The sequence below is a fragment of the Ictidomys tridecemlineatus genome, chromosome 13 (genome assembly GCF_052094955.1).
Source record: "Ictidomys tridecemlineatus isolate mIctTri1 chromosome 13, mIctTri1.hap1, whole genome shotgun sequence".
In the NCBI taxonomy this organism is placed as follows: Eukaryota; Metazoa; Chordata; class Mammalia; order Rodentia; family Sciuridae; genus Ictidomys; species Ictidomys tridecemlineatus.
In genome coordinates, this window is record NC_135489.1 from 85062685 (window position 1) to 85085181 (window position 22497).

Below are 22497 nucleotides of genomic sequence, written 5' to 3' on the forward strand. Positions count from 1 at the left end.
CAAAACCAGACAAAGACACCTCAAAGAAAGAAAACTACAGACCAATATCTCTAATGAACCTAGATGCAAAAATCCTCAATAAAATTCTGGCGAATCGGATACAAAAACACATCAAAAAAATTGTGCACCATGATCAAGTAGGATTCATCCCTGGGATGCAAAAATGGTTCAATATATGGAAATCAATAAATGTTATTCACCACATCAATAGTCATAAAGATAAGAGCCATATGATCATCTCGATAGACGCAGAAAAAGCATTCAACAAAGTACAGCATCCCTTTATGTTCAAAACATTAGAAAAACTAGGGATAACAGGAACTTACCTCAACATTGTAAAATCTATCTATGCTAAGCCTCAGGCTAGCATCATTCTGAATGGAGAAAAATTGAAGACATTCCCTCTAAAATCTGGAACAAGTCAGGGATGCCCTCTATTACCACTTCTCTTCAATATAGTTCTCGAAACACTGGCCAGAGCAATTAGACAGATGAAAGAAATTAAAAGCATAAAAATAGAAAAAGAAGAACTTAAATTATCACTATTTGCAGATGACATGATTCTATACCTAGAAGACCCAAAAGCATCTACAAAGAAACCACTAGAACAAATAAATGAATTCAACAAAGTGGCAGGATATAAAATCAACATGCATAAATCAAAGGCATTTCTGTATATCAGTGACAAAACTTCTGAAATGAAAATGAAGAAAAACACCCCATTCACAATATCCTCAAAAAAATAAAATATTTGGGAATCAACCCAACAAAAGAGATGAAAGACTTATACAATAAAAACTACAGAACCTAAAGAGAGAAGTAGAAGAAGATCTTAGAAGATGGAAAAATATACCCTGTTAATGGATAGGCAGAACTAACATCATCAAAATGGCAATATAACCAAAAGTTCTCTATAGGTTTAATGCAATGCCAGTCAAAATCCCAATGGCATTTCTTGTAGAAATAGATAAAGCAATCATGAAATTCAAATGGAAAAATAAAAGACCCAGAATAGCAAAAGCAACTCTAAGCAGGAAGTGTGAATCGGGTGGCATAGCGATACCAGATTTCAAACTATACTACAGAGCAATAGTAACAAAAACAGAAAGGTACTGGTACCAAAACAGGCGGGTGGACAGAATAGAGGACACAAAGACTAATCCACAAAGTTACAACTATCTTATATTTGATAAAGGGGCTAAAAGCATGCAATGGAGGAAGGATAGCATCTTCAACAAATGGTGCTGGGAAAACTGGAAATTCATATGCAACAAAATGAAACTGAATCCCCTCCTCTCGCAATGCACAAATGTTAACTCAAAATGGATCAAGGAGCTTGATATCAAATCAGAGACTCTGTGTCTGATAGAATTAAAAAGTTGGCTCCGATCTACATATTGTGGGGTGGGGCTCCAAATTCCTTAATAGGACACCCATAGCACAAGAGTTAATAACAAGAATCAATAAATGGGACTTACTTAAAATAAAAAGTTTTTTTTCTCAGCAAGAGAAACAATAAGAGAGGTAAATAGGGAGCCTACATCATGGGAACAAATTTTTACTCCTCACACTTCAGATAGAGCCCTGATATCCTGAGTATACAAAGAACTTAAAGAATTAGAAAATAAGATAACAAATAACCCAATCAACAAATGGGCCAAGGACTTGAACAGAGACTTCTCAGAGGAGGACATACAATCAATTAACAAGTACATGAACAAATGCTCACCATCTCTAGCAGTCAGAGAAATGCAAATCAAAACCACCCTAAGGTACCATCTCACTCCAGTAAGATTGACAGCCATTATGAAGTCAAACAACAACAAGTGCTGGCAAGGATGTGGGGAAAAGGGTACTCTTCTACATTGCTGGTGGGAGTGCAAATTGGTGCGAACAATTTGAAAAGCAGTATGGAGATTCCTTGGAAAGCTGGGAATGGAACCCCCATTTGACCCAGGTATTGCCCTTCTCAGATCCCTGAAGACCTTAAAAGAGCATACTACAGGGATACTGCCACATCGATTTTCATAGCAGCACAACTCACAATAGCTAGACTGTGGAACCAACCCAGATGCCCTTCAATAGATAAATAGATTAAAAAATGTGGCATTTATATACAATGGAGTATTACGCAGCACTAAAAATGATAAAATCATTTAAGTTGCAGGGAAATGGATGGCATTAGAGCATATTATGCTAAGTGAAGCTAGCCAATCCCTAACAAACAAATGCCAAATGTCTTCTTTGATATAATGAGAGCAACTAAGAACAGAGCAGCGAGGAAGAGCAAGAGGAAAAGATTAACATTAAACAGAGACATGTGGTAGGAGGGAAAGGGAGAAAAAAGGGAAATTGCATGGAAATGGAAGGAGAACCTCATTGTTATACAAAATTACATATAAGAGGTTGTGAGGGGGATGGGAAAATAAACAAGGAGAGAAATGAATTACAGTAGATGCTGGTAGAGAGAGAAAATGGGAGGGGAGGGGAGGGGGATAGTAGAGGATAGGAAAGGTAGCAGAATACAACAGTTACTAATATGGCATTATGTAAAAATGTGGATGTGTAACCAATGTGATTCTGCAATCTGTATTTAGGGTAAAAATAGGAGTTCATAACCCACTTGAATCTAATGTATGAGATATAATATTTCAAGAGCTTTGTAATGTTTTGAACAACCAATAAAAATAAAATGTGTTTTTCAAAAAAAAATAAAAGGAGAAGAGAGAAACAATGGTATATTAGTAAAAATAATTGGCATAAAGAATAAATAACTATAATAAAGAGATCATATTGAAGAAGCTAATAGATGCAGATGAAATCTTGCACCTCTCATTCCCTATATCATTGGTGGTATTAGATAAAATGCCATATTATAATATAATGCCACTTATACAGATGAAAAACACACAGCACCTAGTCTTAAAACATAGTGATTATTACAACTTATCTAGAATTTATTTTGTCTCAATTCTCAATCTTTATAGTACATTCAATCTAAATTTCACAATTTTTCTTCCCAATATTTCTTTAAATCAAAATACAGTTATTTGTTACATAACATTTCAGGTAACAAAAGACTACAAGTATGATGGTGGTCTCATATGAATATAATGCAGCTGAATAATTGCTGAGAGCCATAGCCAAGTAGGAATGATGCATGGTAATTTCCTTGTCAGCCTACCCAATGTTGCTAGAGGGAGGACTATCCATTGTGGAAATGGGCTTGGACCCAGGTCATTTGAAGTGACATTGCATGAATGTTTGAGAAAGGTGACCCAGCTCAAGGATCAGGGTGGATCCGGGTTGAGGGTGGTTCCAGGTTTAGGGTGTGGATCATGCTGGGCATAGGGCGTATCCTGCTGCCTCAGGCGCCTGCTCTTTGAGTTCCTGTTGAGTTCTCGAGGGATTCAGAGAGTATTTTGGGATGCAGAGCCCAGTGGAGGTGTGTATTGTCCCCAGAACGTGCGTGTAGAGTGCCAGTGAGAGTTGGAGAATAAAGATTTGCTGTTTGAGTCTACAAGGCTTTTGTGGTGGCTCGGTTATTGGTGCCCAGCCAGACTGTGGCAAATAATTTGGCCCAGTAACATTGCAGTCATCGAAATGTCATAGCACAATTCATTATACATGTTTGTGTGATGCTGGTGTAAAAAATCCTGCTGTGCCTCCAGGTCTATAAAAGAATAGCACATCATTTTAGGTATGGTACATTATAGTTGATAACAGTAGTGAATGAATATGTTGCTAGTTAAGGCTTTTAATATAATATACTTTTATTAATTATTTTTTTTAGAATAAAATGAGACTTTATTTTCTGTTTGGATTTTAATTCGCCACAGCCATATTTATTTAGAAGCAGACTGAGGAGCAACAACAAGCAAAACTGTAGCTATGCAGTTTATGTAATAGCATATTAAATTGGCAAGCTGCTTCAGGCTTTGCTAAGAGAGCTCACTGTAAAAAGCATATAAAAATTTTAATTTTCTGTGTAAATCAGGGGTCAAAAATTAAGTGAACAAAATTTCAAGAAAAGTGTTTATTTACATCTAAGTGATTATACATGAAATATTTTTTCATTTTTAGCAACTTTAGTAGAAATATAATAAAAACATAATTGGGAATGTGTAACTTGAATGGAAAATAGGTTTTCCTCTCAGTGTTTGATAGTATTTATCCTGATTGTCATTGTGATTTATACGATTGTGATTTCCAGTTTTTTTCCCACAATTTTTAAGTGGATAAAATCTGGTCTATCTTTCTAAATTTTACATAATGTCTTCTTAAATGCATTTTTGTGTGGATATGTGTGTGGTGCTGGGGATTGAATCCAGGTGCATTCGAGGGAAGCATTTTACCAACTGAGCTATATCTACAGCCCCTTAAGTGCAATTTTAACCAAGTATTTTAGAAAATCAATATAAGAAATTAAAATCTGTGATTTATTGTTGCTATAAAATTTAAGACACTACTAAATCCAATATCACTGGCTGACCAGGATACAAATAGTCATCTAATAAAGCATAACTCTTGTAATATGGAGTTGAGTTTTCAAGAACTTTAGATATTTGATATTCATATAAAACAAGGAAATTCCCAGACTTCAGAGATTGAGCCCTCAAACTGGAAATAGTGGCAGGAAAATAGGAGTGTTGTTATTAAAGAAAAAGCTTGCACATTTAAACAATATTGAAAATATACTTCTTAGTTTATGCACGAGTCAAAGATCATAGTCATATACATATAACTACCAGGAAGGAAATAGAAACGGATATTAAAAAATTGACCACTTCTTTCTTTAATGAATGTTAAACAACTATGGCATGTGTCCAATAGTCTTAAAAAATCTAAGCATTATACTAATAGAAAATACATGAAAATGAGAGGCAAAATAATGATTATAAAAGATGTTATTTTGAGGGGGTACTGTGGATTGAAACACTACTGAGTCACATTCCCAGCTGTTTTTATTTTAATTTTTAATTTTAAAACAGGGTCTCACTAAGCCTTGCTAAGTTGCTGAGACTGGCTTTAAGCATGCAAAACTCCTGCCTCACCCTCTCAAACTACTAGGATTTTAAGGATGCACTCAGCTAAAAGATTCTTCATATGAGAAATCATATTTAAAATTAATATCATTGACAGTTTATATCATTTAATATGCACTTTAGAGAAACAAAGAACTTCTAGATATGTGCTAGCCTATACTATTTAGAAACCAAGACATGTAAAATAACATAGTTTGAAATATTTTAATCTTGCAAAATAATGATAATATTTTAAAATAATAATCATGTGAAATAAAATTTTTTTCACACTTTCTATTATAGAAAAAAGTATAAAGATATAAATAATTTTAATTTTTATAGGAAAAACTAGGTTGGGTTTTAGTAACTGTGTTTTTTTTCTTTTTTTTTTTTTAACCATTCCTCTCCCTACCCTTTGTGTATAGGTTCTGAAGATCAAACATAGAGCCTTACACATCGTAGGTGAAATCCCAATTTTTGTCATTCTTTTTACATTTTTTTAGTTAAATTCTTCTAAACACACACACACACACACACACACACACACTAAAAGTTTACTGTGAATCTTTTTGCTGTGTTACACAGCAGAAGCCTCATGCTTACTGCCTTTTTATTGAATCAAAAAGCCACGTCAAGTTGTGAACCTATACCATCTAAGTTTCTGTAAGTATACTCTATGATATTTAAACAATAATGAAAACACATAATGGTGTATTTCTGAGAATGTCTCCCCATATTTAATTCATAAGTGTACTATAAATACTAATCCAATCTTAATTCACAGCAGGATGTTCATACATTTTTTGTATCTTTTATGATATATAGGAGTGCTTCATAATTCACAAAGTTACTTATTTATCATGTTATACTCATTTCTGCTCAATACTTCATCGCTAATTCATAAATGCTTTTTGTGGAAGCTGCTTTCCACCCTACAATTTCAGAAGCATTTTGGATGTAACTACTTCCCAAGGTATTTTTACAGTTTAACTTCTTAAAAATAATCATGTTTAGTAAATATATGATTTACAAGTGAATAAAGGAGTTAAATGTATGTAAGGGAAACTTTTGAAAGGATATCAGAAGAAATTATTGTTCCCATACATCACTGTGACCAGAGTTAATAACAATATTTGTATACTTGAAAATTGCTAAGAGAGAGGTTTTGGAGTGTTTTCTACACGAAAAGGAGACGTGGGGTAATACATATATTAATTAGCTTGCATTAGCCATATTGTAAATCATTAACATATAAAATTATATTTGTCAAATAAAAGTGAAAATAAAAGAACAAAAGAAAAAGACTACTCTGTTAGACATTTTCCTTTTCAGGCCTGTCCCTCTCTTCCTCCATTACTCCACACTTACTGTCCTCTTTAATCCTTGGCTAATAAGCTACTGCCTTACTTCATCTTCATTAAATAGATAAGTAATTTAATTGTTTTGTATTGTGCTTAATTTCCCAAAAAAAACAAGTTTCTTTTTTCAAAACTCATGACCTAAATATATGTGTATGCATGCAATATTCATTTGAAAGTTGAGTGATATCTACATTTTTTTGCTCTGAATTTCTCTAATAAAAACTTTTAATGCAAATGGAAACAAAAAGGAAAAAAAAAGCTTCATCATAATCTGTATGTTGTCTGAAGGGTACTGACAATGTGAAATTCCCAAATAAAATTTGACATGAAATTTAAATTCATATATTAAATGTATCTCTCTGATCATTGGTCGAATAATGTCTGATTTAGTTGAGTTCACTTCTTAGGAAATTCTTTAGGAATTGTGTGGGATGGTATTTTTCTAATGTTTTCCATGCATGACCTCTGATAACTGGTGCAATGAATCTAAACCCTGGGTTTCTAGTGTAATAAACTGAAGTGAACCTTTCCTTTGTGCCAGTTTCCTGATTGATTTTTAAGAAAGTATTTATTTCTACTCTATAATAAATTTAATTCCTATAAATAAAAATTGTGTCCCCAAAATTAATCAGTCAGTTAGTATCTCCAAAGTATTTATCACACTTGTAATTTCCATAATCCTTGGGCTGTCACAGGCTGGCTAAGGATGTTTACTAAAGTAAAATAGAGCTCAAACTCCATTTTACAATTTAAAATATCAAATGTTAATTTGAATATTTAGCATAATTTGTAATAACACAATATTCTTCTTATATATGAACTTTGAAAATGAATAAAAGACGCTAATGTGATACATGGATAACATGGCAAATTACCTTATTTGAAAGCTATATTATAAAATCATAAAAAATATAATTAAATTCAGGTTATTCTTGACTTTGCAAAGGAAAAAAATGGGAATAGACATTGCATATTTTGATGCCTTATAAACATTAATCCATTGTATAAATAAAAAGCATAAAAATGAACTATGGTAATTTGTGAAGTTTTGAAGCAAATATCACCACCAATGAGTAAATGTTGCATTATCATTCAATAAACATAGGCTTTCAAAGCAATTTTTTCATAATTTCTTGGGAAATTATTTTATATATATGTGAATTATTCATTAACAAAAAGCAATTCATCTACAGGAAATCTATGTGTATTAATTAATACTAAATATGAAAGGAATTAATTATGTAATTAAATATACTACATTATATCTGTATTAATATTTATGCCATTGTTCTTCTTGGAGAAAATAGGAGCTTAGAGTACTTTTTTATGATCCAAAGTTCTGACCTCTGTGACATCATTCTTTTTTCATAAAAATTTGTATTTGCAAATTAGTAAACTTCTCAGTCTTTTTACTTCTTGTAGAAATTTGAGTATCTAATTTTAAAATAATTATATTGACTATGTCCTTTTTAATCTAATCTGGTGGTATTTTTGCAAATGTATAATTGTGTATATTCTGTTGTCTTGTGTAACTAATTGGAACAAATTTTTAAAAAAAGAAATGAAATAAAATGACCAGCATCTTCTAGAGAGTTCCAGAGGGAGCTGAAGCAAGAGAATCCAAGAGTTTCTCATAAATCTTAAGAACTGTGAGAGTTCTTGGTGAATTTTATTGAAATTTGCTCTTATAGATAAGCATTAACAAATATCTTTAAGATGCACAGCATCTACCTTGAGCTTCCATTGAGGGAAAATGATCATAGATATATTAAAACCTCTTTCGTTTGAATAAGAAATTTCCTGTATGTATATGTATGATTGCACCAATGGTGTGACTCTCACCATGTATAACCATAGAAATGAAAATTTGTGCTCCATTTGTGTAAAATAAGTAAAAATGCATTCTGCTGTCATGTGTAACTAACTAATTGGAACAAATTTTTAAAAAAGAAATGAAATAAAATGATCAGAGTCTTCTAGAGAGTTCCAGAGGGAGCTGAAGCAAGAGAATCCAAGAATTTCTCACAAATCATCCTCAGCCTCATAGTATATAATCTCCAAATTTGAATGTGACATTTGTCTCCATAAAGCAGCTGAGCACTGTGAAAATTACTCCAAATGTGCTGAGCAAGACAGAGGGAGGAAAGGCCCAGATGCCTCAGTGAACTCTGGGGACACAGAGGTAGTGGTTTTTGTTACTAGTGAGGGATACGGGCTCTCTCTAGCTGCCTTCTCCTGAGTCCCATTGTGGGGGCCAGCTTTCTCAGGCAGCAGTTCTCTTCATTCCAATTGCTAGACACCTGAAAGAACCCTTTATGGGCTAAACCCTATCCCTCAGATACACACTGCACTGGAAAGCTCTCACAGACTCAGGGCAAGAAATTCTGTGCATTTCATGAAGTGCCCTAGACCCTCACAACTTCACCTCTATGTGTGCCCAGGAAGTTGTCTGAACATACCCTTTTATTTGTCCTATTTTTTAAAAAACTTTCTTTTCTTTTTAATTTAAACAAGATAAAGTAGTTTGATTTTATCAAATTCCTGGAGTTTTGACTTATAGTAACAACAGTTTTAAAAAACTATCACAATAAGGACAAAAGGCAGTATTCCTTATGTAATTTGGTAGCTGACAGGGGAATGAGGAAGGGAATGAAAGGAAGTGATGGGGATAGTCACATGGAAGAGTGGCTGTGGGCACAATGCAGAGGGAAAGAGAGCTACCATAGACTACCTTTCCTATTTTTAAATTAGCACAAGCAACCTGTGCTCTTTCATGCCTTCCATCTCCCTGTGGAGCCAGAAAATCACCCCTCCAACTTTCACCAGATGTTCTGACTTGTGAGTATAAATTATCCTGTGAGAAGCCTCACCTTAAACTGGGGCCAGCCAACACCAAGATTTCCAGCTAACACTTATGCAGAGATATGTCTGAAAGACCCCAGCCTCAAAGCCTTAAGCTTAATGTTAAGAAATATAACCTTTTGCTCTGCAGTCACAAGATGCTTCCTCCTAACAGCAACCCATGCCCCACACCCCCCATGTTGTAACCCATATGTTAACAGCCTCATGTCAAAACTCCCCCAGCAGCACATAGCCCCCTCAAGTCTTGCACAAAGCAACCGCAAGATGTCCCAGACAGTTAAGAAACCACGAGATGTTCCAGAGGGGCAAACTTGAGCAAAAGAGGACAAAAACAGGAACAGGTGGGTGGGGTCTCCAAAACCACTCTGCCCCCCGTGACCACTTTTAGGGGAGCTTGAGAGGGGGCCAATAAAATAGCTGTTACTGTGCTAAGCTGTCACGGGGGCCAATAAAGTAGCTGTTACTGTGCTAAGCTGGAATCTTGTCCCTTGCAACCTATAAAAACCCTGTAACCCCGAGCCCATGCATGCAAGCTGCCTAAGCTACGGCCTAGGTTCTGCTTTGCATCCATAGGCGCCTATGTGGGAATAAACTCCTCCTGCTGATTGCATCCAGTGCCTCGCGTGTTCCATTCTGGGTTGGGGTCTCGGGGGTCTTTCATGTCAACATTCAGCAGCTAAGCACACAGGACAGAGATGACATCAGAAGAAAAGAAATGGATGAAGGTGGGAAAGATCACAAGACACAAGTGCTCCCTTCAGAAGTTTAGCCACACCTGGCACATTACCTTTAGAGGATGCCATGCTACCCTTCCATCCATCCTCTACCTCACACTTTCTCTAAGATGTTCCAGATGAATGCTCACACTTTCTCTAATGTCTGGAACGTAACAAGGATTCCCACTTTCACCACATTTGTTATCAACATAGTACTGGAAGCCCTAGCTAGAGCAATCAGACAATAGAAAAAAAATAAAGGGCATCCAGATTGGAAAGAAGCAAATCAATTTTTCACTGTTTGCAGTTGACAGGATTTTATATAAAGAAAACTCCAAAGACTCCACACAAAACATAAACTATTAGAGCCAATAAATGAATTAAGAAAAAAAATCCTGAGTAAAGCAACGGCTGTAAAAAATCTTTAGTGTCTTTTGTGTTATTGCATTCCCTCTGAAGTATCACTACTGGTCTTTTTCAGGTATTAAGTGATTTTATATTAAACTCTCAATTTAATCTTAGAACAGGATTTCTGAGATTGGTCTGGATTTAATATTTAGCCGAAAACAACTTTTTACCTTAGTATTACTTACTATCTGGATAGGCTTAGAATTTTCAAAACCATAAGCCCAGGCTCATATTGTTAAGAATCTTTTCATTATGTTATTTCCCTTCTCTGGAATTTCAATGGAAGTATCAAAACAACAGTTGCTCCCTCCACATTTTACCTGGAAATTTTCATGGTCCTATTCCCAAGTTTATCTTGCATATTTTACTTCTTCCTATATTGTCATAGGCAGCAGTTGTTTTTGGCCACTATAGGAAAAATATCTTCTTCCTTATAGTTTCCAGGAAGATTGTGTTGTTATTTCTCTTTAACCTCTCACTCAGAGTCTGCTCAAAATCTTCCATGCTTCTACATTTCTATGATCATTAACATTTTGATAAAAGATTCTTCAAAATTCTTTCAAACAACTCCTAACATATGTTTCTAAAAATATTGAAATTTTGGTTCCTTCTGTCCACAATAATGTTTCTCTTACCAAATTCTATGTAGTCTTCTATTGCTACTAAAACATTATGTTAAAATTTAGTTAATATTTATTGTTTTTCATTTTTTTGTGACAATAATCTGGGGAGAGTTTAGCTTAACTTAACTGAATACTTAAAAAGCATAAAATATTTCTGTAGTTTTATTTAATTAATTGGCTAAGGCTGTAGTCATCTGAGATCTTGACAGAGTTTGGAGGATTCTATAAAAACATGATTATTGTCAGAAGGCTTCCATTCCTATTCACTGCAGAAAGGCTCAAGTTCCTCACCACTAGGACTTCTCCATAATGGTTGCTTGAGTATCCTTACTGAATAGCATGTAGATTTTAACACAATTGCTTTAAAAGGAAGGAGGCCATATATAAGTCATTTACCATTACATCTACCATATCTATTTGTTACCAATTTAGGAGAACAAAAGGCTATGAACACTAGAAAACAATGAAAGAATTGAATGCCATCCTGGATATTGGCTAAAATTCCTAAAAGTTAAATGGGTAACCAAAGAGGAAAAATAGCACAATCAATATTAAAATTACATTGTTAGATTAAAAAAATAACATATTTATACATCAACAGGGGCCAAAACCTGATAAAAGTGTTGGTATATGCTATTTCTGGGTTCACTTTTGTACTCCTAATGTAAACATACAATTTATTATTTATTACAGATATGTGAATCATTATATACATTATGAATTTTAGATGGGAATAATCCACATATCTCTACAAACCAACCTACATCCTCTACATCCTTTTCACATTCTATATGGAAGCTACTCTGAATTTAAAAGATGAAGAGGTTGGTTTGTTTATATTTGCAAAATGTATGGAATAATTACTTTGGTTTATTTGAAGGTGAAGGAACTATTAAAGCAACTCAAATCCTAATTGTATTCATACTACTTGTGAGTAATTTTATTTAAATAAATGATTGTGATTTATATTGCAAAAGGAGATATAAGCTATGTTTCTTTACATTAGTAGTATTTATTACAATATAAAAATATATATGAGAAATGTGACAATGAACTTGATGTATCCCTACAAAAATCAAAGAAGATTATACTCATTTCGTTGTCCACATCTTGAAAAATATGGAAAAGATAGACTTATGTTCAAAGGAATAAAAGTTACCATGCCAAAATGATATTTTTATTCCAACATTTTCAGCAGTACTGCTTATAATAACTAAGATGGACTCAACCAAGATGTCCATCTACAGATGTATGAAGAAAGAAAATGTGATGTATTAATGTACATGTATGTAACATAATGGAATAGTATTTATATGTAAAATAGAATGAAACCTGGTAATTTGCAGCAACATGAGTGAGCTTGGAGAATGTTATATTAAAAAGAATAATATAGGCACAAAAAGACAAATACTTCATGGTTCTGCACATATGAAAAAGTTTAATAAAATAAATTTTTTGAAGTAGAATGTTCAATAATGGTTACCAGAGGCCAGAAGGTGAAGATTAAGAAGCATTGGTTAACAGGTAAAAAAAATAGAATTAGATAATGAGATGAAGTATGAGTGCTGTATAACAGAGTGGGGCAACTACAGTAAGTAATTTATTGTGTATTTTAAATATCTAGAGGAGAAAATTTGGAATGTTCCCAACATAAAGATATAAAAAATATTTGAGGTGATGGATGCTAATTACCCTGATCGATCACCTCCTATTGCATAATATATCAAAATATCACAGTCCAAGAAGGTAAAGAGAGCCTACCAAAAGGGAGAAAATCCTTACCACCTGTAGCTCTGATAAAGCTTAATCTCCAGTAAATATAAAGAACTAAAAAGACTTAACACCACAAAGCAAATAACCCAATTAATAATTAGTCAAAGGAACTGAATAGACACTTCACAAAAGAATAAATGCGATTGGTCAACCATTTATGAAAAATTTTTCATCATCTCTAGCAATGAGAGAAATGAAAATTAACATTATAGTGAGATTTTTTTTCACTTCAGTCAGAATAGAATCATCAAGAATATAAGTAACAATAAATGTTGGAGAGGATGTGGGGGAAAAGGTATACTTATACATTGCTGATGGGACTGTAGATTGGTGCAACCACTGTGGAAACCAGTATGGAGATTCCTTAGAAAACTTGGAATAGAACCACCATTTTACCCAGTTATCCCACTCCTCAGCATATATACAAATGGCTTAAAATTAGTATACTACAGTGTTGCAGCCACATCAATGTTTACAGCAGCTCAATTCCCAATAGCTAAGCCATAAAGCAGAATGAAAATACGGCATTTTCTGGTAAATGGATGGAACTGGAGACTATCATGCTAACTGAAATAACCAATCCCCCAAAATCAAAGGCCAAATGTTCTCTCTGATATGTGGATGCTAACACTCAATAAGAAGAGGGAAGAGTAGGAGTTCATTGGACAAGAAGAAGAGGAGTGAAGGGAAAGGAGGAATTATGGGAATAAAAAATACAGTAGAATATATTGGACATAACTTTCTTATATTCATATATGAGTACACAATCAGTGTAACCCCACATCATATACAAACACAAGAAGTTATACTCCATGTATGTATAACATGTCAAAATACATTCTACTATCATGTATATCTGAAACAAATAAAATTAAAATAAATTTTTTAAATATCACACTCTAGATCATGTATATGTACAATCATTGTGTGTCAATTAAAAATGTTTTTTTTTAAATGAAAGCATTATCAAGGTTCTTTCTGTGCACAATTATTTTTCTTAATCTCTTCCAGGGACTCATTTTGAGAAAAGAAAAGTTTGGGCTAATAAAACATCAATAGCTTAGACCATTCGGTTTATCAAGAATAAAATCAGACACACACACACACACACACTCACACAATTAAGTAATTCTAGAGAAGAAATATAAATTTCTCATTTTTAAAAAAGTCACAAAAGAAATCCTTTTCAGAATAAAAAAATTATGTGATTTATCTTCAGCAAAGATATTTTAATTTTCTCATGGCACTGGCTAATTTTTAAACTCATTTGCCTAATTTCAATTGAAAATTCAAATTGAAGATTAAATAACAAAACAGATGTTTACAAATATTATCATGGCTAGTCATTAAATAAAAATGTTTGTGATTGACTATGTTTTCTCTATTTGAATATCTTGAATATAATAGGTTCAGATATAATGATAGTAAGAAATTTTTTGACCTTTAGTAGAACCTATTGCCAAGTAAGAAACAATTATATTTACTCAAACATTATCTGCCACTTCTGTCAATATGAAAAATTTCAAAAAAAGTCATATCCTGAACATATCACCATATTCAAGAGATTACAATCAACCAACTAATTTATAACTACTTTTAAAATCTTTTGAAACTAGAAAATCAAAATTAATTACAAGAAAATGTGGATTATTTGGAGATATACAACAGTGTCTTTTAACTTATTAAGTTATTGGGTTATATTTTCTCTTAGTATGTGGTCAATTCAATTATAATAACCATTTCCTCACTTTTATTAGATATTCTTACAAAAGGCAAAATGATCTGTCATTCTCAAAAGTTGAATTTTATTTTGGGGAGAAATATTATTAAAAATTAGATAAAGTAAATAAATAGACAAGTGTTTCAATATGAAAAAATCTTTGAGACAGAAAATTAAAATGGAAAATTCATGAGGAAAACTAATAAAGCTATAAAAAAACATTTTTTTAGAAACAGGAGCTATATTTGGTTTAGTTTTACTTGAATGGTAATGTGGCATTATTGAATTATTTAATAAGGATCATTTTCTTGACCCTTCCAAAACTTAAAATTTCTAATTGTTTCATTCATCAAAGAATATTGCCCAAGGAAGAATAACTGAGTCATTCCACTATTTTTGTTGGTATTAACTTTTAGTTTTGAATTAATTATAAAAGGAATGCAGAACAAAAATCTGCAGGGTGTTTCATGGCATCTTTGCTAGGTTGCCAATTTAGGAACAACTTGTATAACTATAGTGCAACTTGAGAAGCAGAAAATTAATGTGGCAAACCACCTTAGAGATTTTTCAGACTTTATTATTTTCATTTGTGTGTGTATACATGCAGTTCTGTGTAATCCTGTCAGATGTGATTTCATGTAATTATTATCCTAATCAGGACATAGAAACACTACCACAAGGAATTCTTATGCTACTCCTTTAGAGTGACACAGTCTCTATGCTTCATTCCCACTCTCTAGCAAATAGTAATCAATATAATTTTATTATTTAAAGAAAATTATATAAATGGATAATTTTTGTGGTAATTCTTTGGAATTACTTTACTCATTCATCATATTTTCTTAAATTCCATTTAAGTTTCTGCATGTCAATTATTCATTCATTTTATTGCATAATTTTTGTGATATGGGAATGTCATGCTTTGAATAACTATTCTCCTTTCAATGAATATTTAGGTTGTGCTTAATTTTTGAAGTATTATAAATAGAACTGCTATGACCATGTATGTTTAGCTTTTTGTGTCAACATGAGTATACATTTCTCTGTGATAAATGCCCAAGAAAATGAAATTTCTGGTTCATATTATAAAAGCAGGCTTCTTTTTCAGAAAGTACAAACTACTTATGGAGTTACTATATTATTTTACATTTCCACCAGTAATTTAGAAGTAAACCAATTTAGCTGCTGCCCCTAAAAGAATAGTCAGAGTTAATATCTTTCCTTCATTCTTTGTCTCAAGGGGAAGGAAATCATTCATTCTTTAATAATTATGTTTAATTTAGATTTTTATCATAGATATTCTTTACCAATTTGAAATAATTCTCTTCCTAATTCACTGAGAATTTTAACTATAAATGAGTGTTGACTTTTCTGAAGTGCTCTCTCTCTGTCATGTAGATAATCATGTCATATTTTTTTATTTGTAAGCTAGTTCATATGATGGATAACATTTATTAGTTTGCAAATATTTAAAAAATTGAGCATGCCCATAATAACTTTCAAATGAATGTAGTGTGTAGTTCTTTTTGCTTATTGCTAAATATATTGGTCTACTACTTCATTATTGCTATTTACTATCTTTGCCTGGTTTGAGTAGCAGCTTAATATTGATATGTAAAATGAGTTTGGAAGCAATTTCTCTTCCATTTTCTAGAAAAGATTGTGTAAAATTGGAGTTAATTATTTGATAGAATTCTCCAGTGAAATCATCTGAACATAGGGATTTTGGGTGCATTTTAAAATTATGAAATTAATTGCCTTAATTGTTATAAGAATATTAATATGTTCTACTTTAACTTTGTTAAGATCTAGTAGTTTGGAATTTTACAGAAATTGGTCTATATCTTCCATGATGTGAAATTAATAAATGTATAGGTGTGATACTGTCTTCCCAGTTGTAGTTGATTTGATTTTTTTTGTTTTTATTTCCATCAGTCTTTCCACAGTTTTATTGAATTTACCAAATTTTTAATAATCACATTTTTTTCAATTTTTGATATCTTTTAATTTTAATTTTCAATTTAATTGATTTCTGCTCCTATATTTAGTATTTTCTCACATATTATTTTTGACTTGCTTAGATCTTACTCTTCTAATTTCTTGGAATTGGAATATAGATTATTGATTTGACATTTCTCATTTTTAGTGTAAACTTTTAGTGCTATTTCCCTCTTGGGTCTACCCTCACAATATACCAATATTTTACATTATTTTAACATTTATTTAGTTCTGTAGTATTTTGTTTCTGTGAGACTTTCTCTTTAACTTATAGATTATTTAGAAGTGAGTTGTTATTTAATTTCATGTATTTTGTGATTTTTCTTATTATTTTTCTCTTATTCATCTTTAGTTTTATTTCAATATAGTCAGGTAGTAAACACTGTATGATTTCAGTTCTAAATTTGTTGAGGCATGCTTTATATCCCAGGATATTTGTCTATCTTTATGAACATTCTATAAGCAGTTGAAAATGTGCAGTATTCTGTACAGGTCAATTATAATCTGTTGGCTGATTGTGCTTTCATATCTATATATTATCATGCTGATTTTTCTCCCTAATACTTCTATTAGCTCCTGGAAGAGAGTGTTAAAGTTCTCAATTATAATTGTGGATTTGTCTGTTTCTACTTTCAGCACTATCAGATTTCTTTATGTATATTAAGTCTCTTATTTTTTGTGCATACACCTTTAGAATTGCTATATCTTCAGGTCAATTCATCCTTTTAACAATATGCAATGTCTTACTTTGTCTCTAGCAGTTTTATCTTTTCTAAAATCTACCAAATATCTAGCCACATTTGCTTTTTTCTTTGTTAATTAGGGCTTGGTATATCTTTTTCTATCATTTTACTTTTAAAATACCTTTGTGTTATTTTGAAGTGAGTCTTTTATTGACAACATAAAATTGGCTCATATTTTTGCACTCTGTTGATATCTTTTGATATATTTAAACAACGAGCATTAACATAATTACTAAAATATTAGTATTTACCCCTCTTCCCAGGGAGGGAAAGGGAGGTGTCATGGGGTTAGAAATGATGGTGGAATGTGATGGACATCGTTATCCAAAGTACATTATGAAGACAGGAATTGGTGTGAATATACTTTGTATACAACCAGAGATAAAAAATTGTGCTCTATATGTTTAATATGTATTATAATGCATTCTGCTGTCATATATAAAAATAATGAAAAATAAGTATTTGAGGCTGGTATTGTGGCTCAGTGGTGGTGTGCTTGCCTACCATATATGAGGCACTGGGTTTGCTCTTCATCACCACATAAAAATAAATAAATAAATAAAATAAAGGTATTATGTCTATCTACAACTAACAAAATATTTTAAAAACAATATTAGTATTCAATTATTCCATTTATTTTTTTCTGTTGTTTCTCATTCATCTATTTCCCTTTTCTTGCCAGCCTATGTGTTACTTGAAAAAATTTAGAAAAACAGAAACTTTAGAATAACATTTTTTTCTGTCGTAGGTTTTAATATGTTGTTTTGTATAATTTTTCTTAGTGCTTGCTACATATATCATTATATACTTTTGTGATATACCACAGTTTATAGTATGAACATTATACTACTTTGAGGGAAGCATAGAAACCAGATTTCCACACAGTTCCACTTACACTCCGTAATTTTCAAGTATCTTATTTATTACCTCTAAATATGATGAGTATCATATCAGATTTTAGCAAGATATAAAATTAACACCCAAAATCAAAGGCATTTCTGTATATCCATGACAAATCCTCTGAAAAGAAAATGAGAAAAACTACCCCATTTACAATAACCTCAAAAAAATTAAGATACTTGGGTATCAACTTAATGAAAGAGGTGAAAGATCTATACAATGAAAACTACAGAACCCTAAAGAAAGAAATCAAAGAAGACCTTAGAAGATGGAAAGATCTACCTTGCTCTTGGATAGGCAAAATTAATATTATCAAAATAACTAGACTACCAAAAGCATTGTACAGACTTAACTTAATTCCAATCATAATCCCTCCCAATGGCATTCCTCATAGAAATAGAAAAAGCAATCATGAAATTCATCTGCAACAAATAAGAGAACCAGAATAGCTAAAGTAATCCTTATCAGGAAGTGCCAAGCAGATGGCCTCATTGTACCAGACCTTAAACTATACTACAGAGCAATAGTAATGAAAGCAGCATGGTATTGCCACCAAAATAGACTGGTAGACCAATGATACAGAATAGAGGACACAGAGACTAACCCACAAAACCATAATTATCTTATATTAGACAAAAGTGCCAAAAACATGCATTGGAGAAAAGATAGCATCTTCAACAAATGGTGCTAGGAAAACTGGAAATCTATAAGTAACAAAATAAAATCAAACTCTTCTCTCTCACGATGCACAAAACTCAACTCAAAGTGGACCAATGACCTAGGAATTAAATCAGAGACTCTGCATCTAATAGAAAAAGAAGAAAAAAAGTAGGTTCTAATCTTTATCATGTAAGATTAGGCCCCAACTTCCTTAATAAGACTCCTATAGTGCAAGAATTAATCATCTAATAATTTTATATATCACAAGAATATCTCATAAACACATCTCATATTAACACTAGCTTTATCCATTATGTTATTTTTTCTTTCTTTCTGAATTTCCAAACCCTAATCTGGTATCATTTATATTTGGAGAAATTACTTTAGATACTCTTCAGAAGTAGGTCTTCTGGCAACAAATTCACTTGTCCATTTGTCAAGAATATCTTTCTTCTATCTTCATCCCTGAAAGATATTTTCCTTGGGTATAGATTTCAAGTTGAGGTTCTTTTTTCTCAGTATTTAAGAACCATCGTGCTACTTAGTTCTAGTTTCTATGGTTACATATGTGGAATCTGCTGTCATTTAAAATTGGTGTTCCTTGCTCAGTATTGCATACTTTCTAACTAGTCTTTTTCATTTTCTTGCTTCTAATTTTCAGAGGTTTGATTATCATGTGAATTGGCAGAGAATTCTTTCAGTTCATCCTGTTTGTGGTTGGTTTAGATTCTTAGAGCTGTAGGTTGAAGCCTTTTGAAATATTGGAGTACCAGAGGATAAATACAGGACTTAAAATTCTCCCAATATTTATAAGTCCTGTATTTATCCTCTGGTACTCCAACTGTTCAAATGTTAAATGTTAGTTTTTGTTCCAGAGGTACCTTAGGAATCTGCTCATTTTTACTCAGTGTATTTTCTTTCTATTTTCAGGTTGAATAACTTCTATTCCATTATCTTTAAGTCCATGGATTCCTTTCTTTCTCAGCTCCAATAATTGAGCTCTCCAGTGATGTTTTTATTTTGGTTATCATACCTTTAGCTCTTTTTTTTGGTGTTTTTGACATAAGGCAAAGGTTTTATTACTGATTCACTTCGTCACTTCTCATATTAAAAAAAAACTTGATGGCTAAGTTAGGTATTATAAATTCTAAATGATAAAGGCCAAAAAAATACTTTCTAATAATAAATAATTAGTGATTATACATAAGAAAATATCCCAAGTAATTGTTCTCAAAGCACTCCACTTCCTTTTATGAAAGTTAGCCACATTTAAACAAAGGACATAGTCAGCAATATTGAATTCAGTAATGATAAGATAACTACTCCCATTATCCCTCAGGTTCCTGATGAACTCTGTCAGTGGATTCATCTTAGTCTTGAAGACAAATTGAAATTCCCAAATAGGTCTTGTCACTCTTTTCTTCTGCCATTGCTTGGTCATACCTTTAGTTTTATACGTAGGTTTTCTACAAATTGTTTTTTTTTTTTTTTTGCTAAGATTTCCTATTTGTTCTTTGATTCAAGAGTTTTTTTATGATTACTGCTTAATCACTTTTAGATAATCCCTGCACCTAGTCTTTTCATTCAAGTTGAATTTTTGAAAGATGATAAAGTTTTGTTTGCTGTCATCAAGAAAATGCAAAGAAATTGATTATAAATCCATGTGGTTACCTAGATGAAGTTAGTCTGAAAAAGCTACCTACTTTTATTCTTCCCAGTTATTTGACATTCTATAAATAGCAGTTTAAGGATAAACAGGTAACTGTCAAGGTTTTCATTTTGTGGGGGAGGAACAAATAGGTAAGACTAAGAAGATATTTCAGGGTGGTGGATTTTTGTATGTGCTTTAATGATAGACACAAAAAAATTTATCAAATGTGTAAAACTTTATAGAACAAAGATTCAATCTTAATGTATGCAAATTTAAAAATATTATTTTGAATGTTGGAGAATTACAGGATGAAATGCAAAATGTGACAAAAGACTCTGACTTTAGTACAAAAATATGAAAGTATATCACTGAAGTAGATGGAGAAAAAACATTCTTATCTAAGTATGTACAAAATCTATGGCCAAGTGAAATCTATGAGATTAGATAAAACAAACCGTATATAAACATAGTACTTTGGTTGATAAAATTATTTTTGTGAAGTAGAGGTTAATCATTCTGTAACTACAATAGACATTTTTTTTTATAAAACTGAGCAATTAATATATTACTGGAAAAAGGAAGAAATAGATTTATTGGAGTGACGTATATCAAACAAATGGGATGATGGCTTGATGTATCCATGAAATAATGAATTAATCTGTAGACATTAGTATAAACTTACGATTAGTTTCATTTAGATATAGATCACTACATGTACAAATATTTACAGATATGTGTATGTAGATATATTAATATGGACATACATATTTCCTCATTGGGTCAGTGGTCTAGAAGAAATACATTCCAATAGCAACAGATCCACCTAGGAGTCATATCTTCATTTCTAATACCATTCTACAATAAAGAAACTAGGTCTCCATGGACATGAGGGAGATTCAAGGCTGTAGCATACAAGATGAACATGGATTATTTTATAGTGTCAGAGCAAGAAAGTGCTGACACACACACACACACAGACACACACAATGATAGGGAGAAGTCAGAGGAATATGGAGCTAAAAGTCCAGTTTGACAAAGTTTAAGCAAATTAAGTGCAAAATAAATTTAAAAAGCATTATATTATTACCCAGGGTAAAAGACAAATATACATAAACTCATGTTTAATATAAGTAAATTATTGAATGAATAAATAAGGAGGAAACAAATCTCCAAGGCAGAGCAATTCCAAATACTTTATATAGACACTCCACCTCAAATCATGAAGGACAGCTTCCTAGATTTTAAGTGTGGACTATGCATAGTAATTTTCTTCCAAAGAACACAAATGCATTTGGTACAGTGGCACATACCTGAAATCCGAGCGACTTAGATGACTACAGCAGGAGAATCACAAACTCAAGGCCAGCCTCAGCAACTTAATGAGGCCCTAAGCAACTTAGCAAGACTCTGACTCAAAATAAAATAATCTTTAAACAGGGCTGGGGATATAATTTAGTGGTTTAGATCCCCGGAGTTCAATCCCCAGTGTGTGTGTGTGTATGTGTGTGTGTGTGTGTGTGTGTGTGTGTGTGTGTGTGTGTATGTGTGTATATATATATATATATATCAAATTCAGTGTAAGGAAAGACAAGAACTGCCACAGCCACATAATCAAGGTTATCACTAACATTATCAACAGTTATGATGACAGTGTATGCCATTGATAGGATGTGATTAAAATCCTCACAAAATCCATTAATCCTGGTGAAACATGAGACCAGTTCCAGTTAAGAGGAATTCTACAAAATATCCAACTGGAGACACATCGCCCCAGTTGGGAGAGGGGCAGAGCCGCCACGTGCCTGCAAGGTAGGAGGACCTGCGACCCACTGGCAGAACAGGCCCAGCGGCCTGCGGAGGGGCAGAGCCACCTAAGATACCATCTCACTCCAGTAAGATTGGCAGCCATTATGAAGTCAAACAACAAGTGCTGGCGAATATGTGGGGAAAAGGGTACACTTGTACATTGCTGGTGGGACTACAAATTGGTGCAGCCAATTTGGAAAGCAGTATGGAGATTTCTTGGAAAGCTGGGAATGGAACCACCATTTGACCCAG